This window comes from Hyla sarda, chromosome 11 (assembly GCF_029499605.1).
Source record: "Hyla sarda isolate aHylSar1 chromosome 11, aHylSar1.hap1, whole genome shotgun sequence".
In the NCBI taxonomy this organism is placed as follows: Eukaryota; Metazoa; Chordata; class Amphibia; order Anura; family Hylidae; genus Hyla; species Hyla sarda.
The window spans coordinates 42,462,492-42,484,077 of NC_079199.1; the positions used below are offsets into that span (position 1 = coordinate 42,462,492).

Here is a 21,586-nt window from a genome sequence, read left to right on the forward strand (position 1 = left end):
GTGCACATAGCTAAGGTCTAACATCTATGACGCAAGAGTTTGAGGAATAAGGAGCATCAAAGAAAGAACTGGTTTTAGAAGCTATTGGGAAAAAAAATCGCCACATAGGATCCAAGCTAAGGCTGCATTCACAGCCCGTTTTGTACATACGGGTGCCGGATCCGGCAGGGGGAGGGGCAAACCGGGCGCTCCCGTACCCCAGCCGAATCAGCCCATGACTCCATTTACTTTAAAGGGTACCTTTCATCAAAAAAACTTTTGATATATTATAGATTAATGTATGCAGAATAACTTTCCAATAGCATGTTATTAAAAAATATGCTTCTTTCTATTTAATTTTCCACTTTGAAAAAATGACCACTAGGGGTCTCCCTACCAGTCCTTTTTTATAGATTTCAGACTCATGCAGGAGTCCTAAATCTCAGACTGAAGCCGGAACACAGATAAGCTCAACACTTCTCCCTGGCAAGGAGCAGTGCTGAGTTTGTCTGTGTCCCGGCTTCAGTCTGAGATTTAGGACTCCTGCATGAGTCTGAAATCTATAAAAAAAGGACTGGTAGGGAGACCCCTAGTGGTCATTTTTTCAAAGTGGAAAATTAAATAGAAAGAAGCATATTTTTTATTAACATGCTATTGGAAAGTTATTCTGCATACATTAATCTATAATATATCAAAAGTTTTTTTGATGAAAGGTACCCTTTAATGAGCCGACCGGAGTCAAACGGTGACTCCGGTCTGCTCAGTTTTGACCCGTATGCGGTTTTGGACCGGACCTAAAACCGTAGTATACTACGGTTTTAGGTCCGGTCACAAAACCGCATACGGAGATGCTGGGGTACTTTTTCATTTCTGAAGCAGGTTGTATACAGGGAGGGGATCCAGCACATAACACAGCCCTCGCCATTCTCATCTACTGTAATTACTAAAGAAAGATGTTATTTTTAGGTGCAGGCACTTACGCACTTGTGAAAATGTTGACCTTTTTAAATCCATGCTTAGACAGACATTTCCAATAAGTGTTAAGGAGAAGTCTGCCAGCCCCAGCTTTTTCAGCCTGATCTCTATTTTCTCTCCATCATCTCTGGGCTGAATTTAATCTGAGTTGGTTCCTTTGAGCCTTTGTGCTTACTGGGGGAGTTGTTGGCGCAAAGGGATCGCATTACAACTTTCATTTCCTGAAATGTTTGAGGGAACATCCAGGGTTTTATCCGCACATCAGGCAAAGTTGCCGGCTCAGGTTTCAGTTCTTGTCACTCAGCTGTCACCAAAACAAATGAGCCTCTCAGAGATGGAGATTGAGTGAGCTACCTGCTATTCATGACCCCTGCAGCAGGTGATCACTCATGGGAAAAGCAGGTAGAATGAATCATTTTGCTGCTTTTGTGTTTCCTCTCCTTCTTGGCTGACCCAACCATGGTGTGAAACTTGCCAGTGAGGGAGAGACAAGTTTAATTAACCCTCTGTTATCCAGGAAATGTGAGCAGATTTAAAGTTGTGCATCAAAATTTCAATAATTCAGGATACTTATTTAGTTTCCTAGCTTTGAAATTAAGCTTTCATAATTGTTTTTTTTTTGTTGCTGTGAGTATTCTTGACCTACTCCAGTGTCCTTCCAAGGAAAAGTCTCTTATTTTAATGGCCAGTGCGCGTATAGGAATCAGTACATGTGACTTCAAGGTGCAAAAAGTATAGCAATGGCAGGTTTGAATTGCAAAAAAGCAACCTTTTAAATGCTAGTTTGGTTGGCTGTGTACATAATTATATTACCGTATTTTTCGCCGTATAAGACGCACTTTTTCTTCCCCAAAACTGGGGGGAAAAAGTCGGTGCGTCTTATATGGCGAATACACCGCCATCGCGGCGGTCCCTGCGGCCATCAACGGCCGGGACCCGCGGCAAATACAGGACATCACCGATCGCGGTGATGCCCTGTATTAACCCTTCAGACGCGGCGATCAAAGCTGACTCCCGCGTTTGAAGGGAACGGGACACTAACCCGGCTGTGCAGCCGGGCTGTTCGGGACCGCCGCGATTTCACCGCGGCGGTCCCGAACAGCCCGACTGAATAGCCGGGTTAGTGCTTACAGGACACCGGGGGGGACCTTACCTGCCTCCTCGGTGTCTTCTCCGTTCAGGGATCCCCTGTATGGCCGGCGCTCTCCTTCCTCGTCATCACGTCGTCGCGTACGTGAGTCGGCGTGCGCAACGATGTGATGACGGCGACGGAAAGCGAGGATACCCGGCCGGCAGCAGAGACTTCCGGAGCGACGGGGACACGGCGACAGCGATGGAGCGACATCCAGGGCAGCGGTGACAGGTCCGGAGCGGCGGGGACACGTGAGTATTACCTCCTATGCAGTGGTCTTCAATCTGCGGACCTCCAGATGTTGCAAAATTACAACTCCCAGCATGCCCGGACAGCCAACGGCTGTCCGGGCATGCTGGGAGTTGTAGTTTTGCAACATCTGGAGGTCCGTAGGTTGAAGACCACTATTGGGTTCAAAATCTTAAATTTTTTAGATTTTGCACCTAAAAATAGGGTGCGTCTTATACGCCGGTGCGTCCTATAGGGCGAAAAATACAGTATATATATATAAGATTTAACTGATTTAGTGTTGATTTAGCTTTCCATTTTAAAATTTGAATCTCAATAGCTGACATTTTCATTTAAGGGTTAATGTACATAGGTATATTTATAATACAACACCCTAGACTTCCACTGGATGTCTGGATGCCTCTGATTTTATCAAGACATGCTTGACTGCATTCTATTAGGGAGTTATTTGTCCTTAACAATATGGTGTTATACAGAGGAGTCACATGGCATTACCTAAAGTGCCTAGAGCTTCTTTATACAGAGCCTTATATATGACAATGGAGTGCGCATGAGGCCCAAGACTTAAAGGGGTACTCCGATGGAAACTTTTTTTATTTTTTAAATCAGCTGGTGCCAGAAAGTTAAACAGATTTGTAAATTACTTCTATTAAAAAATCTTAATCCTTCCAGTACTTATTAGCTGCTGAATACTACAGAGGAAATTATTTTCTTTTTGGAACACAGTGCTCTCTGCTGACATCACGAGCACAGTGCTCTCTGCTGACATCTCTGTCCATTTTAGGAACTGTCCAGAGCAGCATATGTTTGCTATGGGGATTTTCTCCTACTCTGGACAGTTCTTAAAATGGACAGAGATGTCAGCAGAGAGCACTGTGCTCATGATGTCAGCAGAGAGCTCTGTGTTCCAAAAAGAAAATTATTTCCTCTGTAGTATTCAGCAGCTAATAAGTACTGGAAGGATTAAGATTTTTTAATAGAAGTAATTTACAAATCTGGCACCAGTTGATATAAGAAAAAAAAGTTTTCCACCGGTGTACCCCTTTAATATAGGAATAAGGTGGGTAAGGTGTGTCCTTAAAGGGGTATTCCAGGGAAAAACTTTTTTTTTTTTTTTTATATATCAACTGGCTCCAGAAAGTTAAACAGATTTGTAAATTACTTCTATTCAGCTACTGAAGTTGAGTTGTTCTTTTCTTTCTGACAACAGTGCTCTCTGCTGACACCACTACTTGTCTCAGGAACTGTCCGAAGCATTAGAAGTTTGCTATGGGGATTTGCTTCTACTCTGGACAGTTCCTGAGACAAGCAGAGCTGTCAGCAGAGAGCATTAATGTCAGACAGAAAAGAACAACTTAACTTCAGCAGCTCATAACTACTGGAAGGATTAAGATTTTTTTTAATAGAAGTAATTTACAAATCTGTTCAACTTTCTGGAGCCAGTTGATATATAAAAAAAAAAGTTTTTTCCTGGAATACCCCTTTAAAGTATACTGGCTTTATACTACTAGAAATCTTTCTAGTTTTTTGGGGGAAAATTAATAGTTAATCACCAACCTCCTGTCCACGTTGTGTATATTTACCATGGAATACCACAGAACTGTACAAGGCCTGTAATTCCTATATAAAAAAAAAAAGCTATAAGGAACTATACAATTACATTGTATATCTGACATAGTTTACAGAAAACAATGCCATCATTCTTGTTCATTGTGTATCACAAAAAAATAAAAAATAAACAGAATCAAAAAGTCATATGTACCCCAAAATGGTGCCAATGAAAACTACAGAAGAGCCCACAATAATAAACAAATCTCACATCATCAACAGGAAAATAAAAATGTCTTGCTCTTTAGAATATGACAGCAAAAAAATTGTGTTTTGTTAGCATGTTTTTATTTTGATAAAGTAGTATAAAGTTATACCATACATTACGTGCGCCTCAATATGTTGTATATAAAAATATGACTCTTCCCTCTTCAAATGGTGATGGATCGACTCATCCCTACAGCGATGACTGTAGAATGGCGAGGTTTTCACATTTTGCAAGTCATTGCAGCATCAAACAGCTTGAGCCAATGTTAAATTAAAAACTGCATTAACCTTAATGTCAGTGCAATATTGGCTACATGAGAACCCAACCTAGGGCTCAAAAGTAGTCAGTGATTACGTGACGTGAATCCATGTCTGTGGGGTGGTGCGACCCAGAGCCTGGGGCTTGATTGTGCAGCATTGGGGCTGCTCTGACACTGGGCTGTTCCCCCTATGGGTGGTGATGGTTATGGCCTAGTGCAATGCCATTTTATACTAGGGACATTAGGGACCCACTATATACAGGTGGCCGTGATTTGGCTAGCAGGCTTGCACTTTATGATCATAATGTACACTAACAACCTGTTATCTCTATATATAAGACTCAATGGGGGACATGTATCATTATTTGTGTATGGTAGAAGCAGTTTACCCCCTTTTGCCGAATTCTAACTTATGTGCAGAAGCGCTAAATTTATCAATCAAGCGCAATGAGTTTCATAAATTGCGGGCAAATATAGTAATCTCCTCATACCTCCACTCTTTGAAAAATGAAATTGATGATTTAGAGCATCTTGCTACTTGCAGTCCAAGATGGCTTATATTTGCGTTAAAAATATGGTCATTGCGCAATATTTCTGCGGGTAAATGAAATGTACTCAGTTATTAAATTTGTGTGTACAAAATATGTCACTCCAAGGTACACCGAAACCTACACATCTGGAGGAAATGCTCCACCAGAATGTACGCAAAAAAACAGCTTGTGCAAAATTTTGCGCAAATTTTTTTACGCAAAACAGGGGTAAAAATCTTTGATACATGTCCCCCACTGTGTGTATGTGTGTGTGTGTGTATGTTCCAGCATCATGGCTAAAGATATTAACATGAAACTTGGCACACGTTACTTATATGTCAACAACAAACATAGGATAGGTGATTTAACCCTTACTCACCCCCATTTGCCAGGGTTGGGGTTTTTGTTTAAAGTCCCATACAAGTCTATGGGAAATGTATGTTACTGCATAACTTCCAAACGGCTGGAGATATTTCGATAATACTTGGTCACATGTTACTTATATGTCCACTAAAAATATAGGATAGTTAATTTAACCCTTAACTACCCCCATCTGTGAGGGTCGTGGTTTTTGTTTAAAGTCCCATGCAAATCTATGGGAAATGTATGTTTCCACATAACTTCCGTACGGCTGGAGATATTTCAATAATATATATTTTTATTTGACACATATTACTTATATGTCAAATAAAAATATATATTATAGTTAAATTATCCCTTACCTACACCCTTATATAAAAGATGGGTTTTTGTTTCAAGTCCCATGCAAGTATATGGGACTTCCAGTACCTTACTCCACAAGCTCCATTCTGTATCTCCTGGTGAATGTGTCAGTCTGGCTTGCAAGCCACACCCCATCTCACAAAGACATGCCCACTGATTAAGCCCCACCCCTTTTATTATCTACCCTTTTTGTGCATTGGTCTGGCTTGCAAATCATACCCAGTCCCACAAAGCCATGTCCCCTTCTATTTTCAGCTTAAAATATCTTCATCACAAATCAGTCCCACCTGAGGACAGGATATGAGGATGGAACATAAGGACGGGATATGAGGACAGCATATGAGGATGGGATATGTGGTTGGGATATGAGGTCGGGATTGGAGGACGAGATAGGAGGACAGGATATGAGGATGGGATATTAGGACAGGATATGAGGATGGGATATGAGGACGGGATATGAAGACGGGATATGAAGACGGGATATAAGGTTGGGATATGAGGATGGGGTATGAGGTCGGGATATAAAGACGGGATATGAGGTCGAAATAGAAGGCATAGGAGGTCAGGATATGAGGACTGGATATGAGTACAGGATATGAGGTTGAGATAGGAGGTCGGGATATGAGGAAGGGATACGAGGATGGGATACAAGGTCAAGATAGGAGGACGGGATATTAGGATTGGATACGAGGTCGGGATATGAGGTCGAGATATGAGGATGGGATATAAGGATGGGATATGAGGTCAGGATATGAAGATGGGATATGAGGTTGATATATGAGGATGGGATATGGGGACAGGATATGGGTTTGGGTATAACAACAATATATGAGAATGGGATATGAAGTCAAAAGCTTCCTCCTTTGTTGATTTTCCTCCTCAACAAGGATTAGGAAGGAAAAACGCGGGCAACGCCAGGTACTCAGCTAGTATATATATATATATATATATATATATATATATATATATACATATATATATAGCAAAGGTAGAGGTAGAACAGCACTTCACAGATTGAATGTACAGGTGCAAGCGGCAATAGCCCAGGTCAAAGGCTTTAAGATAAATCCATAAAAGCAAGTTGCTGCAGCACACTTGAGGAGAAAAAAATTTGCTTTTATTCCAATCCAAAAATGTGTAGAAAATTCAACGTTTCAGCTGCCCATGCAGCCTTTCTCAAGCATAGGTACAAGTGACCAACTTAGTGGTATATAACTTATGTAGTTCAATAAATAATCACAATTAATCAAACAATCTTGCATAAAAAGGTGTAAACGTGGCAAAATAACAGTGTACATTAAGATGAGAGCATAATATAAAGTGCACAATTAAGGATACTGATACATAAATGCACATCCTATAGTATCATCATTATTGAGATATACAAAATCCTAAAATACGCTCAAAGTGCAGGTGCAAGTGATAATACAGACATCAATCAGCGGCGGGGGCGGCAACGGTTGCACTTACCAATGCAAATAAATCCACATGTGCAGTAGCTATACCGTAGATAGATCGTGCCAGCGTGTGTATGTTGCGCATGCCGATGACATCACAACATGGAGATAGTTAGTGTACCAATCCGTAGCAGCAACGTCGGGGTCACGTGACCCCACGCGCCACTGACACGCTTGCGGATGTGCAGTATGTTAAAGGGGTTATCCATGAAAAAACTTTTTATATATATATATATATATATATATATATATATATATATATATCAATTGGCTCCAGAAAGTTAAACAGATTTGTAAATGACTTCTATTAAAAAATCTTAATCCTTTCAGTACTTATGAGCTGCTGAAGTTGAGTTGTTCTTTTCTGTCTAAATGCTCTCTGATGACACGTGTCTCCTGAACCGCCCAGTTTAGAAGCAAATCCCCATAGCAATCCTCTTCTACTCTGTGCAGTTCCCGAGACAAGCAGAGATGTCAGCAGAGAGCACTGTTGCCAGACAGAAAACAACAACTCAACTTCAGCAGCTGATAATTATTGAAAGGATTCAGATTTTTTAATACAAGTAATTTACAAATCTGTTTAAATTTCTGGAGCCAGTTGATATAAAAAAAAGTTTTTTCCTGGAATACCCCTTTAACTATGTAATCAGTGGCCATATTTGTAATGGGAAACCCAGAGATTCCCCCAGGTCAATGTAATCTTACACCAGAAGGATCTCGATCGTTCAGATTGATCCACACACCCTCAGAGAAGTTTATAAAAGTAGAAGGGAATTAACAAAGAAAAACATTATAGAGTATATTATAGCAAATAATAAGAATTAATAATGAAAGAAACAAATAAAGGGGGCAAATAGTGAAAGAAACAAATAAATGAAAAAAATGAATAAAAAATAAATAAATAAATAAATAAAATAAATCTAGGGGCAAAATCAATGATTTCTAGAGTATGGATAATAATAAATTGTATAACAAATCCCTATCCCCACACATCACAGTGTACATTCACCGTGGAGCACATCATATCCCACTCTTATTCTCCTGTCACGGTAGGACCCCCAACCCCACAGTGTCATGAGCATCATGTCCAACTGTTGACTACCTGGAGAGGATACCCAGGATTTCTTCAGGTCCCTCTACCAGGTTGGGGAACACCATTGACCAGGTAGGCACATTAGCTATCAAGTGGGGGTGCTCACCGTGAATCCCACATCATGCAGGCTGGGGAAATTCATGAAAAAAAACATTTAAAGGCTACTTATTGGGTTATAAAAAAATATAGGGCAAAATAAAAATAAAAAATAGAAATAACCCAACAAATAAAGGAATAAAGAATCACAAATAAAAAATAATAAATAATAATCAAAAAATAAATAAAATAATTTAAAAAAATGAAATCATGAAAATGAAAATAAATAAAAAGGAAAACAACATACGGTATATAGAAGTATGTTTATTGCAGAAAAATTACATAAAGAGTCTAGGTATAAGGACCAAGAATAATTATGACAAATATAAAAGATGTATTAACGGTTAGTTGGCACTCTCTATCCTCCACTAACAATAAATGAATCTGCCATATTTATATATATATATGTATATATATATATATATATATCAACTGGGAAATTGTGATGTAGAGAATACAAAGTGCAACTGTGCACACCAATGCCCACCTGAAAAAAAGAAGGAAAAGAAAGACAATGTCAAAACAATTTTACTTGTAAAAGGTCACAAATGTATTGTCATATCTGGGGGACACAAAATCAAGGTTGTTTTACAATCAACACTTTCAAGCTCTATAAATTTGTGGTGTCACTGTGAAATCTACATTCAACCCATAGGATTGTAAAGTTTGAAGCTCAAATATCCATTTTAGCTCAATACATCTCAGTTTATTATTTCTATCACCACCCCGTTTTAATGGCGGGACATGATCCAATGGAATATCTAGTCTACCCTTACAAATCGAATACCGATGTTGATTAAGTCTAGCTTTAGTGTCCCACGTTGTCTCTCCCACATACAGGAGATGGGACAGGCACATCAAGGCATAGACCACAAAAGGGTAGACTACACCTTCCAGTGTCTAGACATTTCGTGGAAGCAAAACATAACGAGAGAGATCTAAAATTCATTCTATTGGACCATGTCCCACCATTAAAATGGGGTAATGATAGAAATAGTAAACTGAGATGTCTTCAACTAAAATGGATATTTGAGCTTCAAAATTTACAACCCTATGGGTTGAATGTAGATTTCACAGTGACACAACAAATTTATAGAGCTTGAAAGTGTAGATTGTAAAACAACCTTGTTTTTGTGTCCCCCAGATATGACAGTACATTTGTGACCTTTTACAAGTAAAATTGTTTGGATTTTGTATATCTCAATAATGATGATACTGTAGGATGTGAATTTATGTATCAGTATCCTTAACTGTGCACTTCATATTATGCTCTCTTCATAATGTACACTGTTATTTTGCCACGTTTACACCTTTTATGCAAGATTGTTTGATTAATTGTGATTGTTTATTGAACTACACAAGTTATATACCACTAAGTTGGTCACTTGTACCTATGCTTGAGAAAGGCTGCATGGGCAGCTGAAACGTTGCATTTTCTACACATTTTTGGATTGGAATAAAAGCTTTATTTTTTTTCACCTCAAGTGTTCTGCAGCAACTTGCATATAATATATATTAAGAAAGTAGTCCAGCGCTAGCAGGAGTATTAGAATAAAAAGCTTCATCTTTGTTACCAATGCCGTAAAATCAGCAAAATAGCAAATACAGGTAACAAGTGCAGGAATAAAATTATATTCCTGCATTTGGTACCTGCATTTGCTATTTTGCTGATTTTACTGCATTTGCAATAAAGATGAAGGTTTTTTATACCAATACTCCTGCTAGCGCTGGACTACTTTCTTAATTTAGATTGACTACCTGCACAGTGGCCCCACGTGCGCTAGGATTTCTTCTGTAAACTTTGGTAAGTTGATTTCATCATACATAATCAATATATATACTCGTCCATGTGCCCTTAACCATTGTATGACTTGGGCTCCCGACTCGATCCCGCGTAATACAGGCCGACACCCAGCTGATTCTTGTAGCTGGGGGGCCGGCGTTAATAGCCAATTGCCGCAGCCGGTTATTAAGCCTTTAGATCGCTGCTGTCAAAGTTGACAGCGGCGTCTAAAGGAAGTTGTGAACACTCCCTGGTGGTCCAGTAGGGTGGATCGCCCCCCAGCAACATGATCACAGGGGAGGCGATCCACTGTGAAGGTAGCCAGAGGGCTCACCTCTGCTGCTGCGGCTGTCCCGGCTCTCCCATTGATAAAGCCTGTCAGGACTTCAATGGAGCGCAGATCACACAGATCAATGTGGTTCTTTGAAACACATTGATCTGTTTGAGGAATCTAATGATTCCTCCTAAAAGTCCCCTAAGGGGACTAATAAAGTGTAAAATAGAAGTTTGATAAAAGTTTTAAAAAAAACACACATTAACCCCTTATTAAAAGTTCAAATCAACCCCTTTTCCCAAATTCCATATAAAAAATATAAACACATAATAAAAATAAATATACGTGGTATCGCCGCATGCATAAATGTCCGATCTATAAAAATATAATGTTAATTAAACCACACGGTCAATGGCGTATACGTAAAAAAATATACCAAAGTCCAAAATTGCGTATTTTTGGTCACTTTGTATACTCTAAAAAAAAATTTTAAATTGATCAAAAAGTCCCTTCAAAACAAAAATGGTACAGATAAAAACTTCAGATCATAGCACAAAATATGAGCCCTCATATCACCCCAGATACGGAAAAATAAAAAAGTTATAGGGGTCAGAAGAGGACAATTTTAAACATACTAATTTTGGTGCATGTAGTTATAGTTTTTTTTAAAGTAGTGAAATAAAGAAAAACCTATATAAATTGGGTATCATTGTAACCGTATGGACCTACAGAATAAACATATGGTGTCATTTTTACTGAAAAGTGCACTGCGTAGAATTGGAAGACCCCAAAACTTGAACTTGAACATGAACTTGAGTAAGCCAAAATCCTTCTGGGAAAACATCTTGTGGACAGAGGAGACCAAGATATAGCTTTTTGGTAAAGCACATCCAGGGGGGAACTGACCGGCTGGTCCAATCGGACGTCGTCCGAGGGCCCGCCCAGGTTAAGGGCCCACCGCCACTGCTACCGAGGATCCGGGACACTCGTCCCAGATCCCCAGCAGACAGCGCTGCCTTCTCCGGTATGTGCAATACACGCACATACAGGAGAAGGCGTCCCCTCTGTCTGACTCACATCTGCAGCTTACACAGAGGAGACGTGACCTCCGCCCCCACACAGCACGCAGTACAGGCGCCGATGACGTCACTCATCGGCACCTGTACTGTGGAGGGGAGAAGATGCGGGTCCCTGCTGCTGAGGAGTTCGCTGTGTGGGACATCAGGTGAGCATAATTATTTTTTAACTCTGCCTCTGGGGGGGAGGGGGTAACTCTGCCTATACCTATGGGGAAAAGTGAGTGGGTAACTCTGCCTATACCTATGGGGAAAAGGGGGGTAACTCTGCCTATACCTATGGGGAAGAGGGGGGTAACTCTTCCTATACCTATGAGGAAGGGGGGGTAACTCTGCCTATGGGGAAGAGGGAGGAGGGGGGTAACTCTGCCTATACCTATGGGGAAGAGGGAGGGGGTAACTCTACCTATACCTATGGGGAAGAGGGGGTGGGTAACTCTGCCTATACTTATGGGGAAAGGGGGAGGGGTAACTGCCTATACCTATGGGGAAAGGGGAGGAAAGGGGGGGGTAACTCTGCCTATACCTATGGGGAAAGCGGAGGGTAACTCTGCCTATACCTCTGGGAAAGGTGGGGGTAACTCTGCCTATACCTATGGGGAAGAGGGGGGGGTAACTCTGCCTATACCTATGGGGACGAGGGGGGTGGGTAACTGCCTATACCTATTGGGAAAGGGGAGGAAAGGGGGGTAACTGCCTATATTTATGTATAAAGGGGTGGTAACGCTGCCTATACCTATGGGGAAAGGGGGGGTAACTCTGCCTATACCTATGGGGAAAGGGGGGGGGGTAACTCTACCTATACAAATGGGGAAGAGGGGGGTGGGTAACTCTGCCTATACTTATGGGGAAAGGGGGAGGGGAGGGGGTAACTGCCTATACCTATGGGAAAAGGGGAGGAAAGGAGGGGTAACTCTGCCTATACCTATGGGGAAAGCGGAGGACAACTCTGCCTATACCTCTGGGGAAGGTGGGGGTAACTCTGCCTATACCTATGGGGAAGAGGGGGGGGGGGTAACTCTGCCTATACCTATGGGGAAGAGGGGGGTGGGTAACTGCCTATACCTATTGGGAAAGGGGAGGAAAGGGGGGTAACTGCCTATATTTATGTGTAAAGGGGGGTAACACTGCCTATACCTATGGGGAAAGGTAGAGTAACTCTGCCTATACCTATGGGGAAAGGGGGGGTAACTCTGCCTATACCTATGGGAAAGAGGGGGGGTAACTGCCTATACCAATCGGGAAGAGGGCTAACTTTGCCTATACCTATGAGGAATGGGGGGGGGGTAACTCTGCTCATACCTATGGGGAAAGGGGGGGTAACTCTGCCTATACCTATGGGGAATGGGGGAGTTTAACTAATGTAGTAACATAGTAACATAGTTCATAAGGTCAAAAAAAGACCGGAGTCCATCAAGTTCAACCTATAACCCTAATGAGTCCCTACTGAGTTGATATAGATCTAGAATCCATAACCTGTAATGTTTTTACTCTCCAAAAATGCATCCAGACCCCTTTTAAATTCTTTTACAGAGTTCACCATGACCACCTCCTCTAGCAGAGAATTCCACAGTCTCACTGCTCTTACAGTAAAGAACCCCGTCTGTGCTGTTGTAGAAACCTTCTTTCCTCTAAACGTAGAGTATGCCCCCTTGTTATAGATACAGTCCTGGGTACAAATAGATCATGGGAGAGATCTCTGTAAGGTCCCCTGATATATTTATACATAGTTATTAGGTCTCCCCTAAGCCTTCTTTTTTCTAAACTAAATAACCCTAATTCTGATAATCTTTCTGGGTACTGTAGACCTCCCATTCCACGTATTACCCTGGTTGCCCGTCTTCGAACCCTCCCCAGCTCCACTATATCTTTCTTGTACACTGGTGCCCAGTACTGTATACAGTATTCTGTGTGTGGTCTGACTAGTGATATGTACAACGGTAGAATTATTTCCTTGTCTTGTCTTGTTTTATTTTTGTCATTTATTGGCCGCTTAAATGGGCACTGTCACCAACTTTATTTTTTGATATGTTGTAGTACTTATGTACTACAACATATCTCTAATATACTTTTTTTTTATTTTATTTTTTTATTAAAATGCTTTAATTTACATTTGAAAACCGGCCACTAGGGGTCTCCCTCCTAGTGGCCGGCTGCAGCCTGGCATGACGTCACGCCTGAAAAAGGACTGATGCGGCCGGGCATCGGTCCTTTTTCATTCAGCCTGCGCTCACTCCCTGCCTGTCAATCAGACAGGCAGGGAGCGAGCACATTGGCTCCCCGGCCACTGGCTGGGAGGCCACTCCTCCTGCACATCGCCTCTGTCGCCGCCGCTGTCCCTGCACGCCCGCTGCCGGACTCTGCAGTAAGTGTAATGAGGGAACGGGGTATGCGGGAGGGGGGTTTGTGATGGAGGGAACGGGGTATGCGGGGGGGGTTTGTGATGGAGGGAATGGGGTGTGGCGTGGGGGAGGGAGACGGAGGGGACGGGCTAGTGCCGCATGTAACTATCTAATAGTTTATCTACACAGGATGCCTCCAGCTGTTTCAATACTACAATTCCCAGCATGCCCTGACAGCCAATAGATGTCCGGGCAAGCTGGGAGTTGTAGTGGTGAAACAGCTGGAGGCACCCTGTGTAGATGAACTAAGGGCGGAAGTCCCCCCAGCAGGCATCAGTGACGTGGTGCCTGCTGGGGAAGTCTGCCTAGTAGTGAGCACACTGCCAGGCAGACAAAAGGCATTTTTAATATAGTAAAAATAAAAATGAAAAGCAGGGAGGGGGTTAGGGATAGATTGGCAATAGGATGGTGGGAGCTACCCTTTAACATTTTTATTCATCCATATTGGATTTCTTTTATTTCTCACCCTTTTATTCCCATAAGGTATATACATCTTACAGTGAGTATTTAAGATATTTTTAAAAGTCTCCCATTTAGTGTCAGTATTCTTGTTTTTCAGGACATTATCCCAAATTATATTGTTAAGGGCTTCTCGGAGTTGATCAAACTTTGCCTTCCTAAAGATGAATGTTTTTGTGGCCCCTCGAGAGATTCCCTTATTGAAGAACAAGCTATAATGCATTATATTATGATCACTATTTCCTAGGTGTCCTTCTACTTGCACATTAGTTACTCTGTCAGGTCTGTTGGTTAATATTAAGTCTAGTAGGGCGCCCCCTCTGGTCGGGCCCTGCACCATTTGGGAGAGATAATTGTCTTTAGTTATAGTCAGAAACCTGTTTCCTTTATGAGAGTCACAGGTCTCAGTCTCCCAGTTTATATCAGGATAGTTAAAGTCCTCAATTATAATAACATCATTCCGATTTGCTGCCTTGTTTATTTGCCTCAGTAATTGATCTTCTGGCTCTTCCATTATGTTTGGTGGCTTATAGCAAACCAGTATCATAATTTTTTTTATTTTCATCTCCATATATTTATACCCATAATGCCTCCACATTATCATTTCCCTCCCATATAATCCTCCCGCAGTGCGGCCTTCAGACTCGATTTCACATAAAGACAAACTCCTCTCCTTTCCATTTTGTCCGATCCTTCCTCACCCTTCCTCTGCCTATACCTACAGGGAAAGGGGGCTAACCCTGCTGCCTATACCTAAGGAGAAAGAGGGGTTAACTCTGTTCCTATATCTATTGGGAAGGGGGGTTAACTCTGCTGCCTATACCTATGGGGAAGGGGGGGGGTTAAGTCTGCTGCCTATACCTATGGGGAAGGGTGGGGGGCTAACTCTGCTGCCTATACCTTTGGGAAAGGGGATTAAAACTCTGCTGCCTATACCTACAGGGAAGGGGAGGGGTTAACTCTGGTGCCTATATCTACAGGGAAGGGGGAGTTAACTCTGCTGCCTATACCTACAGGGAAGGGGGAGTTAACTCTGTTGCCTATACCTGCAGGGAAGGGGGTTAACTCTGCCTCCTATACCTATGAGGAAGAGGGGGCTACCTAACGTTACTTACTACATACCAGGCTATCTAACTACCTACATACCCAGCTACCTAACTATGTACATACCTGGCCTTCATACATGGCTGCCTAACTACCTCACTAGCCCTCTACCTACCTGGCTTGTCACCTACCTACATTTCTGGCTTCCTGATTTACCTACCTAGTTACCTATTTACCTGGCTACCTACCTACCTGCCCTTTTACTGTGTAGGACACCAATTATTATAGTTTGTGGGCCTATAGATGGAAAGATTGTGTAGAGGAGGGGAGGGCACTGGAAAAATGCAGAGTCTGATATGTTTGTCCTGCAGATGTTAAGAAATCCACATGGCGGTCTGATCTGGACGGAGAAGAAAAGGAAATAGGATGCCGCTGATCAGAAAAGACGTAATTGTGAGTCCCAAAATGTAACAGTAATCACTTATATGGTGTACAGATCCTGTGTGCAGCTGTTATCTACTGCCATATGGTCCTGTATATAATCACTTATATTGTACATAGATCCTTTATAATATACTGGTCTGTGTATAGTGGTTTTATTCAGTACAGTATGGTGGTATTATCCAGTTATTGTGTGGTGGTATATATTTACTCCTTGTATACCAGTATTATTGGTCATGGAAATTTACGTACGTTAAAGTGTTTCTTACATATATAAATTTTAGTTTATTGTGTGTGGGATTTGGGTGGAATAGGGGCGTGGCAGAAGATTGACGAGCTGCAGAGCCTAGCTGGTCTGGGGGCCCCGAGTGTTGTCAGTCCGCCCCTGAGCCCATCATTCTACTGTTTACCAAAAACGGAATGAGGCCTACAAAGAAAAGAACACACTACCTACAGTAAAATATGGTGGAGGCTCAATGATGTTTTGGGGTTGTTTTGCTGCCTCTGGCCCTGGAGTTTGGTGTGACATTATGTTCAATTTGCTTTTTTTCCTCCCTTTTTTTGTTTAGTTCCGATACACACAAAGAGAATAAACATGTGTATAGCAAAACATTTGTTACTGCAATCTTTTTCTCTGAGAAATACTTCATTTTCTAGAAAAATTGCAGGGGTGCCAATATTTACACCCATGACTCTATATATATATATATATATATATGTATATATATATATATATATATATATAAATATAAACAAGGATAAGTTGGCCAGCACATACTGATACCAAAACTACTGCATGGACCTGGCATACAGGTGCACGGCTGAATATACATAAACAGGAGAATACAGCAGCACACTGCTAGCACAAAGATACAGATAAAACATGAAATGCTATATAGGTATAATGCAAAAAATGAAAAAGTGAGGTACTTAGCTCACAATTTGGCAGCCAAATAGTTTGGACCATCCCACTACAGTAAGGTGTCCTCATTGGGACGGACCCTACACTGTGAATATGCCTCTGTGCAATCAGTTAAACAGACATTGCAAGGTCTGAGACATCCGCACCTTATACAGCACCTAATAGAGGTGGGTGGGGTGCAGGAGCCAACATGGAGGTAGCCACTCCCCCATATGTGTAACACAAACAAGGATAAGTTGGCCAGCACATACTGATACCAAAACTACTGCATGGACCTGGCATACAGGTGCACGCTGCTAGGCTGAATATACATAAACAGGAGAATACAGCAGCACACTGCTAGCACAAAGATGCAGATAAAACATGAAATGCTATATAGGTATAATGCAAAAAATGAAAAAGTGAGGTACTTAGCTCACAATTTGGCGGCCAAATAGTTTGGATCATCACACCACGGTAAGGTGACCTCATTGGGACAGACCCTACACTGTGAATATGCCTCTGTGCAATCAGTTAAACAGGCATTATACCTATATAGCATTTCACGTTTTATCTGTATCTTTGTGCTAGCAGTGTGCTGCTGTATTCTCCTGTTTATGTATATTCAGCCTAGCAGCGTGCACCTGTATGCCAGGTCCATGCAGTAGTTTTGGTATCAGTATGTGCTGGCCAACTTATCCTTGTTTTTGTTACACATATGGGGGAGTGGCTACCTCCATGTTGGCTCCTGCACCCCACCCACCTCTATTAGGTGCTGTATAAGGTGCGGATGTCTCAGACCTTGCAATGCCTGTTTGACTGATTGCACAGAGGCATATTCACAGTGTAGGGTCCGTCCCAATGAGGTCATCTTACCGTGGTGGGATGGTCCAAACTATTTGGCTGCCAAATTGTGAGCTAAGTACCTCACTTTTTCATTTTTTGCAGTATACCTATATAGCATTTCATGTTTTATCTGTATCTTTGTGCTAGCAGTGTGCTGCTGTATTCTCCTGTTTATACAGTATATATTCTGAGAAGCACAGGATCTTTGTGCAAGATGTAGATGTGCGACCATGTCTATTTTTCTAAATTGATGTTTCAATGGAAAATAGATATTAGCCTGGACATAAGCTTCATAAGTTTTCCCCTTATTGGATACAAATATTAGTCTAATATCTCCAGTACTAGGTATTGGCAAATTCCAGATAATAGATAATTAGTAAACATTTAGTAAACAATTAATGTCAAAGCAACCATGGGACATTTGTTGGCTAAATGTTCATTCAGTTAGCAGCTGTTTCTCCCGATCCCGATTTCATACACATAAACATTCCACTCAGCCAAGCATTAGCGTGTACTGAATGGAGAAAGGATGGGTAAGTGGCTGCCAGACTCCTCTGGCAGCAGCTGATCTCCTTGAGAACAAAGGGTTTGCTCAGTTGAACTCCAACATGCTTAATTTTTTTCTCCCTGACACCATCTGTCAAGGAAGAAATGGGAGGCCCCCATACAGTAAGTGGATCTTACCAAAATTGGAGGGTTCAGCTGACATTTGGTGGCCTTAAATTGGCCGTGATTGAAATTTTTGGCCAATAGTCCATAACTCATTCTCTAAAAAAGAATGTGCCCAAAAACATAATTTGTCCTTTGCCCAGAGTCTTTGATCAAGTACTACTGTAAAGGCCAATATGGAGTAAAACGTATAGTAGTTTGTTAGCAAACTGTTCATTCATCAGACAGTTGTTTGTTCAACAGTTGTTTAAGCTAGCCTACTTCTATATAATCTGTATGGCCACCTTAAATAGAGTATACAAGTAGTGAATACCACCATACATATTAATGTTATACTGTTACTGATCAAATTCTATTTACTGAGACCAATATTATCAATAATATCAGTATACAAGGAGAGATATTATCATACATATAAACATCATGCTGTTACTGACAAAATCTGACCAAAATGAGACCAATACTATTACTATTACAGTACAAAAAGCTAAACTGGTCGTCACTGTCAAACAAATTGAAATATATACACACTGCTAGTTTTGTGGAAGGACAAATGATACTGCCATACCAACACTACCATTACCACTGAAGAATATAGCTATATTGTTACTGAAAAATACCATCTGTATGCCAAGTGATTATATACAGGACCATATAGAGGAATATATCATCTGTACACAGGATCTGAATATCTTATAAGTGATTATATATAGTACCATATAGAGGTAGATACCAGCTGTACACAGGATCTGTATACCATATAAGTGATTATATACAGGACCATATGGAGGTAAATACCAGCTGTACACAGGATCTGTATACCATATAAGTGATTATATACAGGATCATATAAAGGTAAATACAAGCTGTACAGAGGATATATATACCATATCAGTGATTATATACAAGACCATATAGAGGTATATACCAGCTGTACACAGGATCTGTATACCATAAAAGTGATTACAGTAACATATAGTGACTCACACGTGATGGGTATTCTGATCTGCGACATCCTCTTTTCTCCTCCATAGAGATCAGACCGTTATGTCAACTTCTTCCAGCCAAAACTAATCTCCTTGATATCTGCTTTATGCAATGCCCTCCCCACCTCTACACAATCACCCCATCTATAGGCCCCAACTTTTATAATGCCCCTCTTGGTGTCCTGCACAGTGAAAGGGCAGGTAGGTATCTAGCAAGGTAGGTATTTAGGTAGCCAGATATGTAGGTAGGTAGCTAGGTAGTTAGGTAGCCAGGCATGTAGATAGGTAGCTAGCTAGTCAGGTAGCCAAGTATGTGGGTAGGTAAGTAGCTAGGTAGGTAGCTAGGTAGCCAGGTATGTAGGTGTGTAAGTAGCCAGATAGTTAGGTAGCCAGGCATGTAGTTAGGTAATTAGCTAGTTAATAACTTACCAGGCATGTAGGTAGGTAGCGAGCTAGGTAGTAATGTAGCCAGGTATGAAGGTGGGAAGCTAGCTAGGTAGTTAGGTTTCCAGGCATGTAGGCAGGCAGCTATCTAAGTAGTTAGGTAGCCAGGTAGCTGGCTAGGTAGCTAGATAGGGTGTTAGGTAGCCAGGTATGTAGGAAGCTCGCTAGGTAGTTAGATAGCCAGGTATTTCAGTAGGTAGTTAGATAACCAGGTTGTAGGTAGATAGTTAGGTAGCCAGGTATGTAAATACTTAGGTAGCCAAGTAGCAAGCTAGTTAGGTAGCCAGAAATGTAGGTAGATAGCTAGAAAGGTGAGTTAGGTAGCCAGGTGTGTAGGTAGTTAGCTAGCCAGGTAGATAGGTAGATAGGTAGCCAGGAATGTAGGTAGGTAGCTAGCTATGTAAGTCAAGTAAGCATGTATGTAGGTAGGTAGTTAAGTATCCAGGTATGCAGCTAAGTAGCCAGTTATGTAGGTAGGTAGTTAGTTATGTAGGCAGTGAACTAGGTAGTTAGGTATCCAGGTATGTAGTTAGGTAATAAGGTATTTAGGTAGCCAGGTATGTATGTAGGAAGTTAGGCAGCCAGGTATGTAGGTAGTTAGGCAGCCAGGTATGTAGGTAGGTAGTTAGGTAGACCCTCCTCTTTTGTGCTAGGTTCTGCACTTCATAAGGTCACGGTCTCCTGCCAGTGTAAGCCACAGGCGGATGGCTCACACTGAAAGACAGCCTTCACATGTATGCACATATGAACATACAGGTGAAAGCGACACTCGCTCGTCTGGGAATCCAGTACAAGTGTCCCAGTGCCCCGTTAGCGAATGAGCCTGGGCCAGATCCAGGGCTACAGCTCCCCTCACAAGCTTCACACAAAACAAGCAGAGATTTATCAATCTGCTTAGCTTTTCCTGTTCTCTAACATGCTGTCTGCAGATTAGACTGCATTTCCACTGTTGTGCTTCCTTTTGTAGCTGCTCTTCCACTTTGTTGCTGTAGTTTTGTTGCATTTTGACTGTTTGGTTGTTATGATAAACAAGAAAAAATGTATTATGTGACCAGTATACCTGCAATTCCGGCAATACCTGTTCTTGGCCTCTGGAAATGTATAATGTAAAAAAAAAAAAAAAAAGAAACTATATATATATATATATATATATATATATTTCTTTATTTATATATATATATTTTTTTTTTAAATCAACATGTAGGTAAAAGCATTTTTGTGGAATTTTGAAAATGTTATTGGCTACTTGTGTGTCTTTAAAACCATTAGAAAATCTTTACATTCGCACATACAAACTGTGCAAAACGAAGTTGACACCACATGAGCTCATCTTATCTAGCCAGGCAATTTCAGTTTAAAATCTCCTATTTTAAAAGTAAAAATTGTAATTTTATAAATAAAATACAAATCATTATCAAGGAGATTTATCAAGCTCCGTAGTAGATATTTTTTTGTGTAAAAAAAGTTGCACGTACTTGCGCTTTTTGCTGCGTACTTGCTGTGACCCACTTTAACAACTGTTCTTGTTCTGAATTATGAAACAAAGCTACTACATTAATGTTAATGTTACTTATCGGAAAAATTAGTTATATAACTAATAACTCTATTAATTTTAAGGTTAAAAATACACTGCACACCTTGTTAATTTTAGGACACGTACATGCTGGCGTACCCACTAAATTTTAAAATTTATGTTGTGTTTAAATAGAAAAAGGCACAATATAATTGTGTAAGAATTTTTACAGACTATGTAAACAACCCATATGTGGCACTAAAATTTTTCCTTAAAAAAAAGAAACATCCATAGTAACACAGCTTCATGCACATTTTGGGGTGGGTAACATACCGAGCCATTTTTTTTCCATGGCTTCACTATTGTTTATGTGCCTATTGGTGTTGCACTGTCTTCCTTCCTGACGTAAACTCAGCACAGCGACGTGAGACTCCGCCCA

General features: G+C 41.1%; 1 long non-coding RNA gene across 1 annotated transcript in view; it reads left to right on the top strand.

The window, feature by feature from the left end:
* Nucleotides 1-21,586, top strand: part of LOC130295014 (uncharacterized) — a 226,952-nt gene that overhangs the window by 183,726 nt on the left and 21,640 nt on the right. The window lies entirely within an intron of this gene.